Below are 25,361 nucleotides of genomic sequence, written 5' to 3'. Positions count from 1 at the left end.
AGTGTCATCTGGAAGAGAACATTCATAAGTTCGCCTGACCAGAGATTTGCCATGGGTGAGGTGGCTGCACAAACAAGCAAGCTGTGTCTGTGATGGTAAACTTTACGCCAGGCTCAGCTAGGATGCTGCGGAAGGGCTGAGCTGTGGCAAAAAGTTAAGGAGGAAGGGCTGATTCTGTCTCATGGTGAGAGGGGAGCCATCATCGCAGTGAGGGAGGCCTGGTGATGGGAGCGTGAGTCACTTGCTCATATCTTGGCAGATTGGGAAGCAGAGTTCAGGCTGGAACTGTAGTCAGCTGTTGGATCCTCAAAACATGCCCTCTAGAGAGTCACCTGTTCCACTGAGTCTTTCCTTCAACTTCCCAAAACTGTGCCTGCTACCAGCTCAGAACCAAATGCTCAAGCACATGAGCATGCAGGGGACATTATAGCAAGTTCCTAGAGGTGGTCTTGGTAACAAATGAAGAACTGTTAAGTCCTGGAACCTGGATGCACACCTACAGGAGAACTGAAAGAAAAGAAAATGTAGTGTTTCTCAACCTGTGGGTAATGACCCTTCCACAAGGGTGGCATATCATACATTTATGTTATGATTTATAGCAGTAACAACATTATAGTAATGAGGCAACAACAAAAATAATTTTAAGGTTGAGGAACTGGGTTAAATGGTTGTAGTACTAGGAAGGTTCATGAGAAACACTGATGGAGAGCAAGAAAAGAGGCCCCAAGCAAACTCACAGTGCAGACCTCAACCATCTGCTTAAAATTTAAACATGGACTCCAATTGTGAGGAATTTAATGCGAAGATGTGTTCATGGTACATTATCTACTAAAAATGAAATTCGTGATGAAAAATAGCCAAGCAAATTCATGGAGTTTAAGGCTAAAGAATGATTACAGCAGGAGAGGACAGTTCCGTGTTAGTACTCCGGCAGGCCTTCCTTCAGGACAAGACGCAGATGTGGAAGACAGCAAAAATGATGAACCTGACTTAGTATTGACAAACCAATGTTTGTCTTAGTCTTTAACCAAAAATTTTAAATGTTAGGGAAAGGTAATTTAGAATTAGACAGTTATATAATAAGGGCATAAACAATGTTTGTATAGACTTAAGGTTTTGTGTTTTAAGGTGTTATTACAAAAGAGTCCAAAAGTTAAAAGGAAATAAAATTAAAATTTTGTTGAGTGTGGGAACACTCCCAGCACACAGGAAGTGGAGGCACAAGGATTACAAATTCAAGGTAATCTGGGCTATGTAGCAAGACCCTGTTCTGTAGCAGACTTTCTTACATTACCAGCCCCCAAACCGTGACACAGAGACTTATTATCAATCATGAATGCTCAGCCTTGGCTTTAGGCTTGTTTCTCACTAGCTTTTTTTTTCTTTAACATAAATGAACCCATTTCTATTCATCTATGTGCTGACCTGAGGCTGGATTACCTCATCTCTGTACTATTCATCCTGCTTTCCTGCTTCCCCCACTTCTGGGTGACTGGGCCCCGGCTGGTAGGGCCCCGGCAGGCCAGCTCCCCTTTTCTCTATGCCCGCCAGCCCCACCTATCCCTTCTTTGCCTAGCTATTGACCATCCAGCTTTTTATTAGACCCATCAGGTGTCTTAGGCAGGAAAAGTCAAACAACAACACACCTTTACATAGTTAAACAAATTCAGCAAAAACAAAAGCAACACGCCTTTACATAAAGAAATGCAATATATCTTTACATAAATAATTATTCTGCAACAGAACCAAATGTAACACATCTTTACTTAGTTAAACAAATATTCTATTCCATGACACTGTTCCAAAGAAACAAACTAACAAGAAGCACAGCCTAAGTGCGGACTGTGTTAGTCTATGGCAGTGCACAGTAATGTCGTAGACCTTCCCACTCTGTCATTGCTCACCCACTGGCTTTTCCAGAGGAATGCCTGTCCTGCAAGTTCCATGCACGCTAACTACTCCATACAAGCGCACGGCAGCATTTAAAAATCTTTCCTACAGTACTCTACTGTGCCTTCTCTGTGTTTAGATGCACACGCGTTTACCATTGTATGGCAGTTTGAGTACTATGGCTGTGCAGGTTTGTGACTCGGGAACATTAGGCTATGCCACAAAGAGAGCCTCAGTGTATAGGAGGCTCCCATGTGGGTTTATGCAAATGCAGCCCGGGGTACGCCCAAGAGCATGAGGTCGCCTAATGATGCACTTCTCAGAATGAATCTCAGTCAGCACATCACGCATTACCAGAGCTGAGGCTTCGCTGGTTTCTTATATTAGTTTGTGGGTATGGTCTGCCACCTAATGTCCATATGTGATTCTTGCATGTGTGCATTCATGAAAATTTGAAAAACAATTCAAATGTAAATAAGCTTTGCTTTTCCTATAACATAGGCTTTTTTTGGTTTGTTGTTTTATCCATATCCCTCCACCCCCACCACACATGCACAGCCCATCACTGTGTGCCCTCAGTTCTATGCTGCCATGCCTCCCCTGCCCTCCTGCAGTGTGCTTTTCCTATCTAAAAGGTGAATTCTTTCACAAACCATCAAAATCCCTACAGTGGACCTTACATTTCTCTTTAAATATGCACGTTGAGCAAAACTGGAGCAGACTATGACACAGTAATCAATTTACCACTGTCTGTGTGTAATACTGTTCTAACTAAGGGAAAAGGTAAGACAAAAGTTGCAATCTTTGGCAATGAGGGATTGTTTTGAGGAGTCTTCCTACTGCCTTTTGTTCAGATATCCTTTTCTCTTGAATAGTGTTTTCCCTCAATTTCGCCATGGTTCTTACTTATGCTTCTGTGACGGGGATCAAGAGCAGCTTGGAGAGGAAAAGGTTCATTTCGCCTTACAGCTTACAGGAAGGGAGAGGCTCACACCAGAAAAACATCATCTTACCGTCCATGATGAAGGGAAGTCAGAGCAGGAACCTGGAAGCAGGAACTGGAGTGGAAGCCACACTTTTTGCTGATACACTCGTGGTGACTGGTTCAGTCTGCTTTTTGATAGCTCCAAGGACCCACTGCCCAGGGACAGTGTGACTCACAACAGGCCACACCCTTCCACAGCTGTCACCAATTAAGAAGATGCCCCACAGGCTTGCCTACAGGCCAACCTGATGGAAAGAAAGGGTTTATCCCCAGAGATTCCTGCTCAGCGAGATTCCCGCTTCTCAGGTGACAGCAGCTGTATCAAACTGACCAAAACAAAACAGAAAACTAACTAGGACACCATGGCTTCAGCATGAATTTTTTAAAATACAGATTTGATGAGTGAGTGCACACATGCATGTGCGGCATGATAGCTTGTCTGATATGAGATGCAGGTTTGTGCTTCTGCTGTTTGCAGGTTCCAGAAGCATTTATAGGCTATTGCGGTGCCTTCAGAGCAGCTGCTGTGTAGCAAACGCTGTTCTAAGTGCTTCCTGAGAATGATGCATGCACATCAGAACGGACACTACCTCCAGCTTTGTTGAGTATGAGTGCGCACACGCCGGAAATGGACACTACCTCTAGCTTTGTTTCTCACATGAGGCCTGGGACACAGAGTTTTAATAGTACGACCAAATGCCACATTCTCGAAAGTTTATGAGAGAAATAGAACTCAAATTCACACAGTCTGGTTCTGAAGTTCAAAGTCTACCGCACTGCTGTAGCCCAGTGAAGCTGTGTGCTCCCAGATCTCCTGGAAAGCTTGTTAGGACAAACTGCTGGCAATCACAGACCCTGATTCAGCAGATCTACAGAAAGCCAGGCATCAGCCATTCAGGGAGTGCCCAGCTGATGCTGATTCCGAGGCCTTGAAGAGCATTTGAGAAGGCAACTAAGTGCACCTGAGAGAGGCTGGCTTCTCCAGGCTTCTCCCTCATTCTGAGACAGGGACCCATGGAATACAGGCTGACTACAGACTCACCATGTGACTGAGGAAGACCTTTAAATGTAATCCTCTTGCCTGCCCAGCTCCCCCCCCCACACACCCCACCTCACGTGCTAGGCTTAGAGGGCTGTGCCACCACACCTGGCCCTTGTTACCCGAACCTTTGATGTAAACTATGAAATGTGAGACCTGCTAGGTTTGAGGTGAAGTGTGCCATGTTCTGTTTCCTTACTCTTTGACTATACAAACTCATGCCTAGGTTCTGATCATAGCCTCCAAATGAAATGACACTATGAGGGCACTTTGATTGGGACTTTCTATTTGTCTCTTGATCATGTACCCCCCCTTTCAATTTTACCTAAGCAACTAAGAAAGAAGAATATTCTGAAACAGGGCCATGCTTCATGCTAACTATGAGAAATGGGCAACCCATATTTGATCCTGGAGCCCACATGATGGAAGATGAGAATCAGCTCTCACAAATTGTCCTCTGACTTCCACAGACATGATGTGGTATGCACATCCATAATCCCACATGCAATAATAATAAATAAAACAATTTGATATTTTACCATGCAGCTAAGCATCTCCATAATTAGTGTTTAATAACTACCCCCAGAAAATAAAACATATTGGTGCTTGGAGATGACTCAGTTGTTAAAGAAATTGCCTTGTAAATGTAAAGTCTCAGGTTCAGATCCTGGAACCCATGTAAAGCTGGACACAGTGACATGCATATTTGTAATGCCAGGGCTCCTATGCAGAGATGGAGGAGGGGCAGGAGACTCTCCAGAAGCTTGTAGGCCACCTAGCCTGGCCTATGCGGTTCCAAACAAGAGATCCTGGTCCAAACAAGGTTGCAGATGAAGAGGGACATCTGAGGTTATCAACTGCTCTCCTCATACACACTGTGGGGTGCACATACCCTGAACTCACATACATACATGACTGTGTTCACACACTTTATTTTTTACTGTGTGATGGTATATGCAATATATAGCACACATATAAAATACATTGGATGGCAAATTGCAAAGCTAAAAGAATTGCGGGAATAGTCTACTAAGATGAATGAGAAAAGGATCTAGAGTAAATTTTGCAAAGGGATTTGAAATGACCCATGTGCAAGGAGGTTCATCTCAACCTTGTGAGTCAAAGAAACAAACCAGAAGCAACCTAAAGGTCCTTCAGGAGGAAAGAGGTTAGATTTGGTTCATATGCAGTATTCGGCCTTCATAAATAATGAACAAGTTATATACTCTAACGCTGAAGATGTGGTGAAGCCACAGGTGCTGTTTGACACTGTTTGTGTAAAAGCTACACAGACACACACATATGTACATACACATGCATTTATCTATTAAAAAAATTAAATAATATCAGTTTACAAAGTGTGTGTGTGCACTGCGCACACACACAGTGTATGTGTTTGGGTGTCTCTGTGTGAAAGGTCAGAGGTTGACTTAAGCATCTTCTTCTATTGCGTTCTATCTCAGTTTTGAGATAAGCTCTCCTACTGAACTGGAATCTCTGATGGAGGAGAGTTATCTGTCTATGTTTCTTTCATTGGTTAATTAATAAAGAAAACTGCCTTGGCCCTTTAAGAACAGAAAATTAGGTAGGTGGAGTGGACAGAACAGAATTGTGGGAACAAGGAAGTAGAGTTAGGGAGAGACGCTTCAGGCAGTCGCCATAGGAGTCTCCATGCTGCTCCTCTCCGAGATGGACGCAGGTTAAGATCTCTCCTGGTAAGCCACACCTCGTGGTGCTACCCAGATTACTAAATATGGGTTAAAGGAAGATGTGAGAATTAGCCAATAAGAGGCTGAAACTATGGGCCAGGCAGTATTTAAAAGAATACAGTTTCCGTGTAATTATTTCGGGTGTAAAGCTAGCCAGCGGCGGGTGGCGGGACGCAGCCCCGCCGCTTCCCACTACAAATCTCTCTGGCTACATAGGTGCTCAGCACACCCCAAGGATCCTCCATCTCTGCCCTCACTGCCCAGCTCTAGGGTAAGAGGCATACACTGAATGCTGGGCTTTTTAATGTGGGTGATAATGTGGGTGCATAGCAAGCCTTTTACCAACTGAGCCATCATCCCAGCCCAAATACTATCAGGCTTTTTCTTTTTAAAAAAGATTTACTATTTTAAACTATGCTTATGTGTTTATATATGGTTGTATGTACACATGGGTGCAGGAGCAGAAGAGACCAAAGGCATCAGAACCCCCTGGAACTGGAGTTACAGGCAATTGCAAATTGGTGGAAACTGAGCTCAGGTTCTTTGCAAGCGCAGCACCCACTCTTAACCACTGAGCCATCCAGTATCAAAAAAAATTTTTTTTTTTTGAGACAAGGTTTCTCTCTAGTTTTGGAGCCTGTCCTGGAACTTGCTCTGTAGACCAGATTGGACTAGAACTCACAGAGATCCACTTGTGTCTGCCTCTTGAGTGCTGGGATTATCAGATTTTTAATCATGCAGATTCCCACCCCCCAAGGATCTGAGTATCTGAGTTTATTTCACTGATACTTCAATTAAACTAATTATAATTATAAAAATAGTACTAGTAATAGAAAGAGCATTTACTAAGTTCAAGCTATGTATTCTTAAGGTGATTTATTTTTGTGTTTTATTTATGTCTATGTATGTCATGCACATGTAAGTGTCTGCAGATACTGGAAGAGGTGAAGCTAGGGTTACAGGTGGTTGTGAGCCTTTCAACATGGGTGCTGGAAACTGAACCCAAGGCCTCTGGAAGAGCAGGGAACGCTCTTAACTGCTGAGTTATATCCCAGCCCCCAACTCAAGCTATGTTTAAGGTACTTTTTATGGACATTAGATGTGCATAGAAATCCCCATAATCACTCCACCAATTATGCATTCCTTTATATTCATTTTAAATTGGTGGAATAAGCAAAGAGGGATTGGGAGAGGCAAGTTTCCTTCTAAATGAAGTGTGGACTGTGTTCTTTCCTCATCAAAGAAGGTTAGCAGCCAGAACCATTGCCATCAAAGGTCTGGTCTGATTCCACCCACATCCTGCCCAAGTGAACTCTTTGGTCTTGCTGACTGACACAACGCTTAAAATGTCTACCTTTGTTTCAAAGCTCTGACAGTACTGAGAGGCAGGCTCTTCAGAAACCTCAGCTCAGGCAACCTTGCCATTTAACTACAGAAGGAAAAGTCCCTTTCCTCTTTGAATCTCGTGAATTTTGGGAAAACTACTTTCCTTTCCAAGTCAAGTTAAAGAAATTCCCACCAGAAGGAGGCTGTGAACAGGGATTCCTGATAGTGGCTGGAGGTGACAGAGATGACAGGAACCTCAGAAACAGAGAAAAGATGTAAAATACAAACTTCCCAACTGCCAAAACACAGTATTATAAAACACAGTATGAGTGACACTGTGTCTCCTACATGATTAAAATAATTTACCCCAAGATGCTGAACTGACACCCCTCTTCTCTGAAGCAAGCCCAGAGCACCAGACACAAAAGTACATGGAGATGTCAGTCCTTTGATTTTGGACTTCAAACTCTCTCCTAAAGAAAACTGGGCTTGAGAAAAATGCAGCACTGATAATTTAGCCAAGCACATGCCATAAAACAGTAGGCTAAGTCCTGAGAGAGCAGTGGGACTTACTTCTCGGGAGGCTTTTCCCCAGCGACTCAGCTCTGATGTGGGAACTGGGACGCTGCGCTGCTGTGGCTTGAAGGCTACAAAACAGTTGACTGGTTTCCCCGTAAATAAAGTGCTTTATAAAGATACTGACAATACTGAACAGAGAGACACAAAGGAGGGCGGGAAGAAAAGAGGGCATGGAGCAGAGTGGGAGTGAAGAGCTTCAAGGGAAGTTGAAAGGCAATCGTTCTAGCCACCTACTTATCTACCTACCGACTTATTTACCTACCTACTCATCTAGCTACCTACCTATCTATCTACTTACCCATCCATCCATCCACCCATCCATCCATCCATCCATCCATCCATCCATCGATCCATCGATCCATCCATCCACCCATCCATCTATCTCATATATTTGGGTTTTCATTTTATCTTTTTCTCATCTAGCTACCTACCTATCTATCTACTTATCCATCCATCCATCCATCGATCCATCCATCCATCCATCCATCCACCCATCCATCTATCTCATATATTTGGGTTTTCATTTTATCTTTTTCCATCACAGATATTGAGGTTTTTATCTTGGCTACTTAAGCCTCCTTGATGACAGAGGAACAAGGAAAAGGTAGAAAACACCCACCCACCATTAAAGTCAGAGACTGAAATGTCAGCAAAAGGTGTTTTTTTTTTTTTTAAATCCTTTCTACCAGGAAAGCCATTGTGGCACTATTGTTTGCTGGCCTAACAAAAATGAAACCAAGCTTTCACTGAAAAGACTCTTATTCTCTGGCCAAATGCTGAATCGACAGCCCAGTTTCTGCAAGCACTTGCTTAACGGCCACAGACAGCTTCTGTTCCAGTGATATACTGGGTCACATGGAAGAGACACAACAGAAAGCAGGACCAGGCAGAAACTAAATTAGTGCTTTGAAGGTTTGCTGGGCTGGCATCAGATCAGGCATCTCCGCCAGGAACTGTTAGCTTTCTGCAAGGGTGTTTGGTAGTTATTTCGTGTCCTGAAAAAAAAAATAACGCTTTGTAAAAAATCTCGATCTTTCTCATTCAACCGAGAATACTGGTCATTCTCAGTAAGTCCTTCTGTGAGTTCTACTTCTCTGGAAATTATCATTTTTTCCTTTGTTTTTATGTGTATAGATGTTTTGCTTACATGTATGTAGGTATACCCCATGCATGTAATGCCCACAGAGACTAGAACAGGGTGTGAACAGGGTGTATATTAGATTCACTGGGACTGGTGTTATAAGCCACCATGTGGGTGCTGGGAATTGCACCTGGGTCCTCTGGAAAAAATAGCCAATGCTCTTAAACCCTGATCCATCTCTATAGCTCCATGATTTTTTTTTTTTCAAGAGAAGGCTGGCCTTGAACCCATGCTGAACTGCTTATCTCAGCCTCCTGAGAGCTAGGATTAAGGGCAGGAGCTACTATACCAGAAAATTCACTGATTCTTAAATGGTACCAGCCTTACCTGAGAAATACAATCAGAATTTTGTTTTGTTTGTTTTTCAAGACAGAATTTCTCAGTGTAGCCTTGGCTGTCCTGGAACTCACTCTGTAGACCAGGCTGGCTTTAAATTCACAGAGCTCCACCTGCCTCTGCCTCCAAAGTGCTGTGATTAAAGGCGTGCTCCACCATCACCCAGCATACAATAAGGTTTTAATGCAAAACCCAATAAGCAGCCTTGAATTCCTTGTGAAGGAGGCTTGTGAAGTTTTGGGGAGCCACATGGTTCATTTGGGCTCTTCGAGGGCAAGGCTGAAGGCTCTCCTCCATCTGAGATGCCGTAGACTCAAGTGAGATGCCAGGGTTACAGAAGGAAGTGGTGTCAAAGTAAAAACCTGTGATGACTGTCTCAGGGTACTGCATCAGTTACTTTCCCATTAGTTACTTTCCTGTCTGCAATACACCATGACCAAGGCAACCTAGAGAAGGAAGGGCTTATTTGCGCATATGGTTTCTGCTGAATAAGAGTCCATCACCATTACTTCCCAGGCATGGAACAGAATCAGAGAGCTCAAATCTTGAACTACAACTAAGAAGCAGAGAGGATACACTGACTAGCTCTAGGCTTTGAACCTCAAAGCCTCTCTCTGTTAAATACCTCCTTCAGCAAGGCCACCTTGCTTAACCTCCTTAACCCACCCAAATACCCGAAAAGCATCACCTGAGAACCACGTGGTTAAACATCTAAACCTGTGGGGGACATTCTCATTCAAACCACCACAGACACTCAGCTGCAGAGTTGGGATTCCTTTGAGGATATTCCCTCCATCTTGTTTGTAGCAACAGATTTGCCGTGATGAAGGACGCTCAGATGCATAGTGACAGAGGGCAGGCAGCAGGAGTGACTGCTGGCTGCCCTCAGTGGAAGTTACACCAATCTGACGTGTGGCAACACAATGCTGTCGGAACCAGTGGATCCTGAAGAACAGCAATGGATGGACTCCAAGCCTGCCCTTCAACTCTGCTGGGGGTTGGATGATTCTAAGTCAGGGTCTGTCTGTTGAGGTTAGGAATCATCCTAGACTGCTTTTTTTGTTGATATGATAAACACCATGACCAAGGGCAACTTGGGGAGGAAAGGGTTTATTTTCTCTTACTCTTTATAGTTCACTGAGAGAAGCCAAGACAGGAACTCCAGGCAGGAACTGAAGCAGTGACCGTGAAGGAGAACTGCCCATGGGCTTGGTCAGCTATCTTTGTAGCCCAGACCTACCCGCTCAGGAGTGACACCACCCATAGGGGGCTGCATCTTCCCACATCAATCAATAATCAACAAAATGCCTCACAAACATATCCCAGGCCAATTTCATGGAGGCAATTCATCAGCTGAGATTCCCTCTTCCAAGGTAAGTTGGGTTTGTGCCAAGCTGACAAAAACTAACAGCACAGGGGTGATTTTTTTAAGAAAAAATGAAATAGGCAGAAAGAAAAAAAATAGAAAGGAAAAAAAAAAGAGATCAATTAAACATTTTTGAAGATAAAACCAGCAACCTCTGCCCACGTTTTATGTAAGCCACTACCTCTATTAATAGCAAACACAGTAACATCACACAGCCATCTGCTCCCTTCTTAAAATACTGGAGGCTGGGCCCAGTGTTAAGCAAACTTGGCTCATCTTTTCCTCAAGACACGCTGAACAGAGGGGAACAAAGAGGAGCTAAAAGGTGGCACTAAGGGAAAAAAAGAAAAGTGTGGACAGCTCCCATGGCCTGATTTATAAATCTGCTTGCCACTACACACCATGGATTCCAGCCTCCATGACCTGATCTGTTAATCTGCCTGCCACCACGCAGCCTTGGATTCCAGCCTCCGTGACCTGATCTGTTAATCTGCCTGCCACCACGCAGCCTTGGGTTCCAGCCTCACAACAGCTGTCACTATACAAATTAACTCTGACCCTTAGATCCAGCTGTTTAGCAAGAGCGAGACGAAGGGTGAACATCCCTTCTCGGTCTGTCGACTCGGACCACACACGGCTGTCTCCCAGATTTTCGATTATTTGGCAGTTTCACTTCTTCCTTGTCACTGATTTCAATTTCACGAGAAGCAGCGCACTATCTTGTAACCCTAACTGAAGCTGCAGATGGGGCGGCACGGAGTTAAGTACAGATGTAGGAAGGCCGTGCTTTCGGTACTTGAAGATGCTTGTTAAATTCTGTAACTATAGGTGCTTGACGGCTTTGAACTGCTGGTTTAACTAGCAGTCATTTTTCTTTCCTGAGCCAGGGTTTCTCTGAGTAACATCCCTAGCTGTCCTAGAACTCACTATGTAGTCCAGGTTGACCTCAAACTCGCAGAGATCCGCCTGCTTCTACCTCTCAAGTGCTGGGATTAAAGGCACACACCATTGCGTCCAGTTGCCATCATGCCCAACTAACTAGCATTCGTTTTCAACAAGAGAGATGTCCCAGAGATTAGGAGCACGGGCTGCTCTTCTAGAGGACCCAGGTTCCATTCCCAGCACCCAAGAGTGGCTCACAATTCCAGTCTCAGGGGATTTAATGCCCTGTCGGCCCTCCGTGGGTGCAAGTCAAACATATGGTACACAGACATACATGCAGGCAAAATAGCCAATCCATGAAATAAAATGAAATGATTTTTAAATGATTAAATGTTGTATTCTAAGACTAATGATGGTAAGAATGAAATCCAAGTTGAAGCTCTAGCACACCATTCTGGGAAAATAACACTATGAGCTGGGAAGTGCAGTAGTTTGGCTTTGGCTTTAAACTCTCTAATGTAATCTTTGCACAAGATGATTCGCTGTGGTTACTCCCAACCAAAGGGAGAGGACATCATGGCTAGAACTTCTTATGTTTACCTGAGTACACGGATACAGAACATGGATGCTGAAATCCAAGAGTCCTGCCTGAGAGACCTCACTGTTTTCCAGTGACCTGATACTGGGAAAAGCTGCATGCCATCTTGTTTAAGTGTTGGGTTCCTAATCTGAAAAAAAAAAAAGCAGTGTCTTTGTGTGTGTGTGTGTGTGTGTGTGTGTGTGTGTGTGTGTTACAAAAAATAACTCAGAAGGATAGGTGGTTCAGCTGTTAAGAGAACTTGTGCCCTTGTAGAGGATTGGGTTTGGTTCCCTGGACCTACATGAAGTTTACAACCATCTGGACCTCTAATTCCAGGTGATCTGATACTCTCTTTTGACCTCATCAGGCGCACACAATACACATGCTGCACATACAAACAGGCAGGCAAAACACTAACACATGTAAAATAAAAATAAGTAAGTATAAAAAAAAGCTAAATTCAATCAGCAGCTGGAGAGCAAACTTGGCCAGTAGTGTCTGCAGAGCAAGCATGAGAACCCAACTAAATCCTCAGCACACGCAGAAAACCTGGGCTTGGTGGCTTATGTTTGTAACGCCATCACCAGGGAGACTCTCCTGCCAGGAAGCCTCGCTTACAAACAGCAAGCTCTGGTCCAGCGAGACCCTGCCTTAGAATAACCCAGGTGGATGCATGGGTCCTGAAGAGCACTGCCTGAGGCTGACCTTTGGCCTACACAAATATGAGCACACATGTATATGCCACTGTAACAAGGAGAGAAGGAGACAGAGACGGCGTGAGAAGGAGCTAAGAAATTAGCACAGTACAAAGTAACTGTTTAGCGATTGACAGGCTGATCCAAGAGCTGAACTATTTTTCCTGGGCCACCTGAGGCAGTACAGAAAACTAACAAGTTAATTACTTATTGGGAAGGTGTTCAACGATGAGGAGCGACCTTATTTCAGTTGTCGCCTAGCTAAAGCACCAGAGAGCAGTTCAGTTTGGTGTTGGCTCTACTAGTTAGCAGTGCTGGCTGTACTAGTTACCAGTGTTGGCTGTGCTAGTTACCTGTGACATTTTTGCAAAACCTGAGTGTAGGCAGAGTTTCTCTGTGTCTAGGCAGCTGCTCCCAAATAATCATTTGAAAACTTATTATTAATTATAAATGCTTGGCCAATACCTCAAGCTTATTACTAGCTAACTCTTACAACTTAAATTAACCCATTTCTGTTCATCTATGTGCTGCCCTGAGGCTCATGGCTTTTACCTGTCCTGCATGTCCTGCTTTCTTTCCATCTGGCTGGGGACTCCTCAGACTCCCTTAACTCTGCCCCTCTTCTTCCCAGCATTCTCCCTGTCCTGAAAATCCTGCCTAGCCATTGCCCAGTCAGCTCTTTATTAACCAACAAGAGTAACACATATTTACAGTGTACAAAAGGATTATTCCAGCCCAGCCGTGTTTTGTAGCTCGGTTGCTGTCTTAGTTCCCTTCCTGCTGCTGTGATGAAGCCTCCTGACAAGAGCACTGTAAGGAAAGAAGGGTGGGGGAGATTATTTCTGACACAGGTCAAGGTGTGGTCCATCATGGAGGGGAAGTCAAGGCAACTGGTCACATTGCATCCACGAGCAGAGAGCAGACACTGATGAATGAATGTGCTCATCTCACTTCCTCCTTTTCATACAAATAGGACCCCAACCCAGGAAATGGTGCCAACCACAGCGGGCAAGTCTTCCATATCAAGTAAGCTAACCAAAATAATCCCTCACTGGCATGGCCCTTTAAAAAATAGCAGAGAATATATAATTATTTCTGTATTTAGAGTTGAGTCTACTGTCTCTGTGTACATAGATAATTCATTGCAATGTTTCTGAATGAAGGTTTTCTTCTAAGGCTTTAAGGAGTACAAGGTAAGTATCCTTTATCTGAAATGGTTTTGTCAAACATCTTTCAGATTTCACATTCATAAAAGGGGGCTGGAATGTGTGATTTTAGCAGGTGAACATCCATAACTGAAAACTTTGAAATATAAAATGCACCCACACCCGAAACTTCTTAGGTGCTGACATCAATGTCAAATTTTGGATTTCAGATTTTCTGATTAGAGATGTCCAACTGTATCCATGAATAATATTTGGGCTTAATACATATTGTATTAGTTACTTTCTGTGGCTGTGATAGAACACCATGACCAAGACAATTTCTAGAACCAAGAGGAGTTTTGGGCTTACGAGTCTAAAGGGATTAAAAGCCATCATGATGGGGGAGTATGGAAACAAGAAGCAGGCATGGTGAGATTCTGAGAGCGCACATCCTTTACCATAAGCAAGGAGATGAGAGCAAACTAGAAACATGTGAGGCCTTTGATTCTCAAAGGGTGCCTCCAGAGACACAGTTCCTCTGGTAAGGTTGACATTCCTAAACCTTCCTAAACTCTGCCAACAACTCTGAACCAAATGTTCAAATGCCCAAGATCACAGGGGTTTTTTTCATCCTATCACGCAAATAATAAAAAATTATTCATGTGCTATTTTGCATTTTTCAAATTAATGTTACTTCATGTTCAGTTGCCACATTAGGAAGGTGGTTGTTGCATTTAAAAGTGGTTCATCTGGGTTTGGTGAGGAATGCCTGTAATCACAGCATTCCAGGAGCGAGAGAGATGGCTTAGCAGTTTAAAGTACGTGTTGCTCTTGCAAAGGAGCTGGATTCGATTCCTGGCACCAGCATGGTGGCTCACAACTATTCATAACTTTAGTTCCAAGGCACACTCTGGCCTCAACATGCACCAGGCATGCAAGTGGTGCAGATACAAATGTGGGCAAAATTCACATACACTACAATAAATACATCTAATAAAAATTTAATAAACTAAACCCACAGAAAAGGAGAATTGAAAGTTAAAGGCTATGAAACAAAGCCAGTGATGGGGGAAGACACTGCTGCACGGTACAGAGTTCTCAGCGATTGTTTTGGGTCTGGACACTGATATAATTAGGAAGGCCATTTTAACAGCAGCAGAGAATTCAATAAACAGGGCTTGCCAGGTGGATCTTTTAAGATCTTGAACCTCTCCTGTGTTGAATGTCAACTGAGAACACAGATAAAATTACTGCTGTCTAGAAGGTGGTGAGGTGTATATTTTAAAAGCTTTGAAATATTATATCACACAATTTGGACTGAAAATTTGATAGGTGTGCACTATGAAAAAGTATTTGCAATCTTGGACTTTGAAGAAAGAAAAGATAAATACAGAAAAAAAAGTTTGAAGGCCTACCTTGAATTTGACACCCCCTTCAAAAAGTTTAGGGGGTGGGAACAAAGTAATTTAATAGAAGTCTAAGGAAAGATGAGCCAAGTCCTCCTCCTTGTCCTGATTCTTGTCTCTAGTTCAAGCATCTTGAAAATAGTGACAGACGTATGTAAACTCAACTAAGAGAAATTAGGAAGTTGTACAAGGGCTGCATTTGTGAGAGACAGGGAAAAGGCAGGTAAGGGCAGGGTAAGATGGCACGGTCAGGTGCACTGGCAGAGACTAAAAGGCTCTGACATAGATGAAGAAAAGGGGAAAAAGCAAAAGCAAAACCAACCAAACAACCCCCCAAACTACTCCTGCAAGAGGAGGCTTGTTGGAACAATCTGCGGCTTCTCAGCTTCCAGCTCTCTTCAGAGGCAGGGAATTTTCCACTACAGGGGAGCGAGACAGTTCATGTTACCTAAGCTCATTTCCACTCTGAGAATCCATTTAATGGTTCCAAATATTGAACAGAGAAGTAGTCAGGGTTCAGTCATTTGATGGCCTCGGCAGTACATTCTCTGTGGCCAAATCTTGGCTCAACCTTTAGGATGAAGTTCACCTTGAACTAGCCACTTTGACTCCCTGGGTCTGCTTCCTCTACCAAATAGAAATAGTACAACCCACATCTAGTTCTGGCAATACTCTAGGGTTCCATAATGTATAAAAAGCCACATAAGCACATGATTTTCTCCCCCATGATGGATAAGTCAAGAGGCCCCTTAACACTCGTCTTCTTGTTTCTTTTTTCTTGTCCCTTCCCACTCGATTTCAGGCCCTGTCTTTACAAACTAGTTGTTCCTGTTTGCTCACGTGCATCTTACTGCCACAGTGCAGGAAAGCCTATTTAAGGAAAACTGCAGTAGTCTCCGGTAACAGAATGGGTCCATTAGTCAAGGAGCAAAGGCTGTAAAAAATGATTTTGCATGCTTTTAACTCATAACCACCATCTATAAAATGAGCCAAGCACAGACTGGGTCCCTGAGAAATTCCAGTTCCAGCATTGCTACACAAGAGGAATGTTGAGCTCACCACAAGCCTTTAAACCTAGCTCTGTGTGTCCATGCAAGTTGTCTTTTAAGTTTTTATTTTATTTTCATTGAATTACTTTTTAAAGGGCAGTCTGCACATCTCAGGTCTGAGATGAAGCAGACTTTCCTTGCTCATAGATCCAACACAATTACCATCTGAACCCTTGTCTCATTTTGATACATTCTGATACACTCTCCATCTTCAGAGTCCTTCTCTTTTTATAGTTTCAGAGAGCTGCTACCCAGACAGCAGAACTTTTTTTGTTTTGTTTTGTTTTTTGAGACAGGGTTTCTCTGTGTATCTTTGGCTGTCCTGGAACTTTCTCTGTAGCCCAGGCTGGCCTCAGACTCACAGAGATTCATCTGCCTCTGCCTGCCTAGAGCTGGGATTAAAGGCGTGCCCGGCTGGACAGCAGAAATTCTGGAGTCAACTTCCTTGAGCTCAAACGCTAAATCCACTACCGCGGGACTAGACCTCAATGTACTGAACATGGAGGATAATCCCCATCTCAAAGAGCCCTGGCTCTGGGATCAGAGGACAAGGACGGCAGCAGTGTTACCTGTCTGGCATCCCACCTGCAAAGGCCTTTGACTTCTGAGCCTTCTCCATCACCTCACAGACCGAACTTAAACCCCCTGCTCAGCTATGGATCTGTGAGTGCCAACAGCAAGTAAAACCTTTAGGCTCCCGATGTAGCTAAACCAGAGCTGTGCACTGAGGCTTCCAACGGCTTCATTGATGCTCCAGGACACTGAAGTCTAGAACCAGGCAGCAGGGACGCCACCATTCAGAGTTATAGTAGCGGGCGCCTGCAGGACACAGGCCGAGGGGAGTGGCTTCACCTGCCCATGCCCGCTTCAGGGGGCGTGACCTCCAGGGACACGCCTAGGGGCGTGGCTCCTCGCTACCTGCTGGGCCTAGAGATCTCTGGGCCCAGCCTTACGCTCTGCGCACGCGTAGTTCCCGAGAGGCGGAACGGCGGGCGGAGCGCACGCGGCGTTTCCCGGAAGGCGGCGAATGGGTCGCAGAAGGTGGGGCAATGTCTGCCCGGGGGCGGGGCGCAAGGCGGAAGCGCTGAGGTCAGCTGACTGGGTCTCGTGACGGCCGGGGCGGAGGCCACGCAGGCGCGTTGGTGTTCAGCGCTCGCAAGCCTGGGCGAAGATGGCGGCGTCCAGAGCGAGCCACTGAGAGGCGGAGGGAGGAGCGGAGGGGTGGGGGCCGCGGCGACAGGCCCCGGCGGGGAAAAGGAAAGCGAGAGCGGACGGGGCCGGCCGCGCCTCATCCCGCTCGGGACGTGGAGCCGGCGGCGGGCGGAGCTCGGGCTGGAGCGCCTCCAGCCTCCGGCGAAGGTAAAGCCGCCTCCGGCTCGAGTGTTCTGCGGTGCCGCTTCCCACTCGCGGAGACCCGGGGCTCCGGCAGGGACCACTGGGCGGGCGGTGTTAAGCTGCTGCGGCACGGAGCTGCTAAAGCCAGCGGCTGCTTCTCCATCCTCTGGGGTGCCTGCGCCCGGACCTTTCCCTCCCTCGGCTCTGAGTGACATTTGCCCCGGGCACTGCCCTGGCAGCCCCACCCCTCTCTCTGCCTGGTAGTCTTCTCTTCTCCCAGCACTGTCCTTGTCCCCTTCTCTTGGTAACTCGCTCTGACTCCGACTCCACACCTCCTTCCCCTGTGGGCTCCGCCCTCGGGATTCCCTCCTGGATGCCGGCGCCTCCGGTTTCCTTGGGTCAGCGATCCTCTTTCCTTCCTCTGGAGTCCCGCGTAGACTCGCTTTACTTCTTTTCTTTTTTCCCCTCGGCTCTGTTTCGATTTGACGGGAAAGGAGGAACAGCTGCTCCTCTCTTCTCCAGGCCTTTTATGAAACATCAAGTTTTCCCCCAAGGCTTTTCCTTCATGCAAGGTAACCTGGCCTGTTCGCTGTTGCCGGTGCTGGGTTGCTGTGGTTTCACCTCTGAACGCGGCCTTTGGGGAAGGTGAAGCAGAGCGTGGAAGCTCAGTGAAGTGGTTGTTGAGACTACACCTGCGTAATTTTCCCCCCACAAAGCTCCTGGTTGTAGGATGCTAACTTAACCGCTCTTGTCTTGAAACCGTTTCCTTGATCACTTGGTGGAGGACTGATGTAAATAAAAGTCACCCCCTTCCTAGAGACGAACTCCCAAAGGACTGATTCCTTACTTCCCGGATCTGCTTTTCCCTTTTATTCTACACCGTTTAGTTTTTTGTTTATTTGTTTGTTTCTAGTTCTTCACTGTTTAACTTTGTTTAGCTTCCAGCATAAAACCCTTTTAATTTTCAAATACAGTGTAAAACAATGTATAAGCCGCAGTATCGCAAATGGTGGCTTGGGCTGCTAATATCACTTAGCATCCAGGGACCATAAGTCCTAGTTGAGAAAACACCGTAAGTCCTAGTTGAGAAAACACCGCGTTTCCTTGTTTTAAAACAGGAAGTACAACTAAGGAGGAAAAGAAGAGTCAGAGTTAAGAAATAGGGATGTAAAGACCTTAAAGCTAGGCTCCTGGGGCAATACATTTGTATTCCCTTGAGAAACTATGCATATTTTTTCTTTTTTCTTTCTAATGTGCCAGTAATAGTCTAAATCATACTAGCAAGCCTAGTTGCAAACAAATCAAGTTCTTAAGGTAAAAAATATATTTTTATTCATATTTACTCAAATATGAATGCCATGGGTAAAGGGTAAAAAACGTTATACAGTGGTGGGCTGCATGATTTATTTGCAAGAGTTTATCTCTATTTTGAATAAATAGATGGTGGTTGCCCAGGTAGACAGTAATAATCTGCTCTTAAACTTCAGAGGAAGGTTAATAGTGGAATCTGGATCCTAGTGGATACTAAATTGGAATTGAAATAAAAGGCGTCTTATACCTAAGTTGGCCCCGTTCTTCTGGCAGTTGTATTTACACAGGTGAATGTGAGGTTTCTGTTGCATAGGCTTCGCCCCTGCTTCTCTGAGGGACTGAAAGCCAGCAAGGTGTAAACAAGTTTTACAGCTAATCAGCAGCCCGGTCTTATTTGCTGCTAAGGCTTTGCTCTGTGTCCAGTATTGGGCAGTGGTTAAGGTGCTGTTCTTAGTCGGTTATGCTTTCTTTTAGTTTCTGCATAGCAGGGGGTTCTTTCTGTACTTAGAATATTGTTTCTGTTTACTTGTGTGTTTATGTGCCATGATGCACGTGCAGAGGTCAGGCAACTTGCATACGTGCTCTGTTCTTCATTGTGTAGAGCCTGGGGATTGAACTCAGGCTCAGGCAGTTAGCTGTGATGGTTGGCTCCTTCATCATGTGAGACAGGAGGACTGAACTCAGGTTGTTAGACTTGTCAGAAGGCCACTGACCTCCTGAGCCATCTTCACGCTGTGCAGTTGTTTTGAGATACTTTTTAGTTTTTTTTTTTTTTTACCTTCATCAGCTTCATTAAAACCTTCCTTTTTATATAAAATAATTGTTAACGTGCCTTTTGCTATCCTGGAATCATATCATTTAGCTTTGATTCTGCTACTAAAAGCTTTGCTTACATCTTTATAGCAATGGAAAAAAAAACTAGACTAACTTCAAGTTGATTACTTCAGACTGCTTAGAGAACTGAGGAGATAGTGAACCATTAGCTCAGACTTTAAGAAGGGTTGGAGAGGGAGGGTGAAGCTAGGGGAGGACCTTCGGACAGTGGTTAAGAGTTCAGCCAGAAGGGTTGATAAATGGATGAAAGCGAATGTGCCAACTTAGAAGCTGTTTATTATACAGAAAAGCCACTGAGTGCATTCCTAGAAAACTAGAGTCTGTTATTCAGACCCAGTGGAGGGGAACAGCAGCAGAGCTTTTAAAAGGTCAAGAAATTGCTCCAAATTGTTCTTTCTTTGGAACAACAAGGTTTAATATATGTGTGGGGACCATATTACAAACACACACACGAGAGACATAGAGAGAGTGCACACTTAGGCGAATATGGAGAAAGTAAGAATATCTAGAGGAGGGTTAGTCAGGAGACTCAGGAAGGCCATATTCCTGACCCTGTGATGTAATATAGGATTCAGACTGATACTTAATCAGGACAGAGACTACATCTACATCTCCTGCCAGTAAACGGTTTGAATCTGTCACCCTGATCACAGAGTACTGCAGGGAAAAGCACAAGGTTATATGAAGCACAACGCAAAGGTCAGACCGATTTCTCTGGTTAAATCACCTTCCACCACAGATACACATTATTCTGCAAAAGAATGAAGTCTGTGGTGCCCTGAAGTTAACTGTCACAAGGGGTTAAATCCAGCAACTCTTAACTAGGTTATGTACCCTTTGCACTCGGCCTGGCAAAGAAGAGGGACACTCATTTCTGATAACAAAATTATCCACCTTAGTTTCCACCACTCTGTGTGTCCAGCTTCCAGTGAAACAAGAAGTATATGAAAAGCTAAGGAGGTGGGGTGGGGAGGAAGAAATTCCTAAGAGAGCAATTGTCATAGCTACACTCAGATTGATGTAGGTAGATAGTGCCATCCAGCAGGAAGTTTCAAGTGACCGTTAATGGTTGAGGCAGAAAACACGGTCAGATGCTGGATGATCTGAGTAATTTCAAAACCACAGGAACTGAAGGACTTGAACAGAAGTCCTGGAAATGAAATAGTAAAGAGATGGGGAATGCCTTTGGGCTTCCCTATTAGTTAGTCACTGCTGAGAAAAACAGCAAACTCCAAGAGTGTCAGCACAAAATATCTGTTCTGTGTCACTAAAACATTGAAAATACATCCAAAGATTTGCAAATAGGGGCTGGAGAGATGGCTCAGTGGATAATAGAACTTGTTGCTCTATTTGGAGACCTGAGTTTGTTTTCCAGTACTCATGTGAAATTACTCACAACCGCCTGTAACTCCAGCTTCAGAGGATCCAAATCCCTCCTCTAAGCTCAGCAAGGACTACATCTGCTTGCAAATAGGCACACACATACACATACATGTAGAAATAATAAATGTTAAAAAGTTTGGATAGCCAGGTGGTGGTGGCACGCACGTTTAATCCCAGCACTCAGGAGGCAGAGGCAGGTGTCTGTCTGTGAGTTCAAGACCAGCTTGGTCTACAGAGCAAATTCCAGGACAGCCGGGGCTATACAGAGAAACCCTGTCTCAACACCCTCCCCCACTCCCAAAGAGTCTGGAAATAACAGTTTTTTTTTTTTCACATTAATAGGTAAAACTTAAGTCTACAGAGAGAGATAGAAGGAAAAATTAGTTTTTAAGTTCTGTAAGATTTTGTAAGGGAAATTAGGAGTGTATTTCACTTGTATCATGTAAAACTAGAAGGTTAGACAATAATACAAAGGATGAGTAGATACAGAAAATGCTCTAAAATATTTTCTTTCAAGGTAGAATGGTCAATGTTCTATTAGAGTTCTAGTGTGTATTTTAAATATATATAATATAGAACATATATATACAAACACATGCTTGTATATACATATATAGACTATATATATTTGCATACACATGTATACAAATATATATACATATACATTGTATACACATGTATACATGCACACACCACAACAGGTGTATAGTCTGCAAGATTCCCTCTGTGAAAGATAGGTTAAAAATAAAAGGATGGAAAAAGATATTCCGTGAAACCAAAAGATAGCTCCATCAACTACATTAATAGACAGAATTTGCTTTATGGCATATTGTATTAATTTATTATTACAGGCAAAATTTCCAAGAACATAGTCCTAATTGTACAACATAAAACTAGAAAAGTTCTAGAAGACAGGAAGACATTTGTTGGAATGTTAGTTTTTAGATAGTATACCAAAAAATATCCATAAAAGAAAATATAGATTTGGCCAACAAATGATAAAAACATGCTGTACATTTAAGAAAATAACCACACCTGTCTGGTAGCTTATAAAGTCAAAAAGCATTTATGATAAAATATAGTCAGTTCTGCTATAACAAGGCCATGTGCTTTCCTAAAAATCACTTTGTTATGTAAAATTGAATAAAAACAGGATTTATCTGAAACATAGGTTAGGATCACAGAATCAGGAAACCTTAAGTTGCACATGTAAAACAGTGGGAGCTTGGAAGCAGCACTGTCGGCACATATCTGGCACTTGGTTAACTGCCTGTGGAAGTGAGCATTGTGAGGGGTATTGAGTTTCTGTAAGTTTTGAAAGGAGGAAATGAAATGGAATGTGAAGTTGTATGGTGTACACATGAACTGTCGTTCATTATCTGTGGTGTGCAGCATGTGCATGCTTTTGAGAATTTCTCGGTGGCTCTGCTAAGCTGAAACGTTTTCTGCATTCATCTTATGTTTCCCAGTGGCTTTTGAAAGCAGCAGATGTGAAATTGGAATCATACTCCTCTGCGTGTTGAGTATATTCTAGGCAGATACCATGTCCCTGAACCGTAGCCCCAGCCCAGTGTACCAGCCATGTTGGGATAAAATAATACATTATCAAAATGGCATTGTAGCAGAAATGACCATATGCATTTCAATATACAAATAAGTATGACCACACACACCACAGTAAACAATGAAATTGTCAGAGATGTGCACCTTTGCATAGAATCTGTTTGTTACAGAAACATGGATGGGTACATGTTTGTCATCTTGGTGACTCAAATACTGCAAGTGGAATTGCTGTTAGCCTTGTTTTCTGAACTGAACAAGGTAAATATAGTCTATCAACTTATAGTAGCTGTTGTGCTGGAAATTGGTGTACACTAAGCTCAATAGAATATATTTTGTGTTTTACATTTAAATTGGATTAGATTGTGGGGCTAGTTCATTATAAATAGGTTTTCCTCTATGCAAATGAGCACTTGGACACTGAGGACAGGTTTTCTGGTCTGTTTGTGTCTGTATCTGTTTCTGTGTGCTTAACTGGAAGTGTCCCCGGAGGCCCGAGAGAGCGTTAGATGCCCTGGATTTGTGGTTTCAGGCTGTTGTGAGTCCCTTGATGTGGTTGTGTGAAGCTGAACTCAGTAAGGTCTTCTGGACAATCAGTTCATGCTCTTAACCACTGAGCCATTTCTCCAGCCCCTAGTTCAAAATTTAATTCAGTATTTTAAACATGTTTTCCTTCTGGAGCAGTGTACTTTTGCTGAGTGCATGCCAGTCCATAATTCCTCTTGTTACAGACACTGATTCATAGTCATGGGAACTCCCCAGAGAGTCACTGATTTAGGGAATATCCTTTTAGCAACTAGCTGAAGCCAGGGCATGGGTATGGTGGTTTTCAGTGATTTAAGACACAATTACTTGTGAAAAGGTGCATCTAGTTTGGCATACTTATGCACAGTTATATCCGTGTACTCTTAACTTTTTTCAACAGCCCACATACTGAACCTTTGGACTGCTTATGAAGAAATATGATTTCTAAAACAGGGTCAGAAGCAATGAGTTTTGCCATGTTTCCTTTGGTAGACCACACCACCTGAGTAGCTCATGTATTTTGCCCACATCCTGAGCACTGGTTTGTATTTCACTAACAGATAGGAAACAAAACTCCTAAAGCAGTCTATAGTAATCACTCTTGTGCTCTGCCTTTAACCATAGTTATCACAACTTAAAGAACAACTAAGGCTTTCATGGACCAGGCTTTCTCTCATAGATCCGAAATTCTATACCAACTTTACTGAAAGTTGGACTTTTACAGGCATTTCTGATTTGTGTTCCTTTTAGTATTTTTTCTGTAGATTCCCCTTACCCTCAAACTTGTAGTCACAATTCAGAATGTATTTTGAGTATTTATCAAATCTTAGAGCAGATTAGCTACATTTCTTCCGAACCTTTAAGTCACTTGCTTATTCTTTAAAGGTAATTTAGGTATTCTGTGGGTTGTATCCCTGTGGGAAGGGAGAAGCTGTTCCTGGTAGTTAGTATTGGGTGAAAGAGAAGTTTTTGCCACATAAACTGCCTGTATTTTAATATTATTTCTTAGGTATGGGGTGCTGACTATAAAACATAATTCAGACTATGTTTGCTGCAGGATTAAAGGGAAAACAAGTTAAAACATAGCCACCAAAGATCTCCGTTGCCGACTAGGGCCTCCTTACCATGGTAGAGCTAAACTTTGAAGTGTCTGCTACCTGAACTAAAGAAGAGCTTGATCATCCAGAGTGTGTTGTTCTTACAAAAGCAAGCAAGATTCTGCTTTGAGATACAATGAAATAGAAATGAGGAATAGAAAGTCTGAAAAATATATAGGAATTAGAATATGTAAATGATCAGCAGCACAGATTTTAAAGAATTGAGCACATTTCTGAAAAGATGAATATTCTTTAAGGTGAAATAGGTTATATATTTTTCAGTTTTGGAAAGGGCAAAGTCACAATATATTTTCTATGAAAAATTTGAATTTTAAATAATAAATTATCTAGAAATGAAAACTTCTCTCAGATGGAATCAACATATATATGACTAAAATAGGATAGATGCCTCAGCTGGAATCAACATATGCATAATTAAAATAGATCTCTCTCAGCTCAGCATTTGTATTGAAGTAGGAAAGACAATAAAATTAACTGCTGTGGTGAGGTTGGAAGGTATCTCAGCACAGCATAAGATCCCAAGTTCAATACCCAGAACCCATTTTAAAAAGCCAGGCATGGTAGCATCTGTAATCTCAGTACTGAAAGGTGGGACCAGTGGATCCCCTGGGCTCACTCACAAACCACCTTAGAGTAAGCTGTGGGTTCCAGGCCACTGAGAGACCTTGTCTACAAACAAACAAAAAGAAGGTCCTGATGAACAGCTCTGGAGATTGGCCTTGGCTTTGGTCTGCACTCCTGGGCACACAGTTAGCTGCTGTGGTACATATGCCCAGTACTCCTCCATTGAAACTCTACTAAGAGTATCTTCAGATTTAGGAGTTGCCTTTTAATTACCCCCCCTTATTTCATGAAGAAATTTCTAATTGTTTTGACATTTTAAGAAAGAATGGAGCAGAACTGAGATTATTAATACTGGTGTGGCAAATAATACAATAGCACACTGTAACTTCTGGACAGTTATTGGGGTATATGATCGTCATTCAAACATAGATATTACTGTTTGCTTCCCTATTTTGTGACAGCATTTTCTTTAGGGGTCAGGCTCTTCAAGTTAGGAGCATTAAATGGGGTGTGCTGAAACCATAGTGATCTGTTACCTGCTATTTTAAGGTTATTGTAGGATATTACACACACAGTATTTATTTGTTCTTTCCAAAGAAAATA

General features: G+C 43.3%; 1 protein-coding gene and 1 long non-coding RNA gene across 3 annotated transcripts in view; one reads left to right on the top strand and one right to left on the bottom strand.

Annotated features, from left to right (window-relative positions):
* Positions 1-16,936, bottom strand: part of LOC119810228 — a 42,063-nt gene extending 25,127 nt beyond the window's left edge. Inside the window, exon 1 of one of the 2 annotated variants that reach the window (XR_005284722.1) lies at positions 16,698-16,936. This is a non-coding gene — a long non-coding RNA (uncharacterized LOC119810228). The remainder of the gene's footprint in view (positions 1-16,697) is intronic. The other variant, XR_005284721.1, reaches the window with a different exon arrangement.
* A 327-nt stretch (positions 16,937-17,263) lies between these two features.
* Positions 17,264-25,361, top strand: part of Dnajc13 (DnaJ heat shock protein family (Hsp40) member C13) — a 131,469-nt gene continuing 123,371 nt past the window's right edge. Inside the window, exon 1 of the mRNA XM_038321823.2 lies at positions 17,264-17,487. The gene's annotated coding sequence lies outside the window, so the exon portion shown is untranslated. The remainder of the gene's footprint in view (positions 17,488-25,361) is intronic.

The sequence above is a fragment of the Arvicola amphibius genome, chromosome 3 (assembly GCF_903992535.2).
Source record: "Arvicola amphibius chromosome 3, mArvAmp1.2, whole genome shotgun sequence".
NCBI classification, from domain to species: domain Eukaryota; kingdom Metazoa; phylum Chordata; class Mammalia; order Rodentia; family Cricetidae; genus Arvicola; species Arvicola amphibius.
The sequence above is the reverse complement of the archived record's forward strand: the minus strand, read 5'-3'. Positions and strand labels throughout refer to the sequence as shown.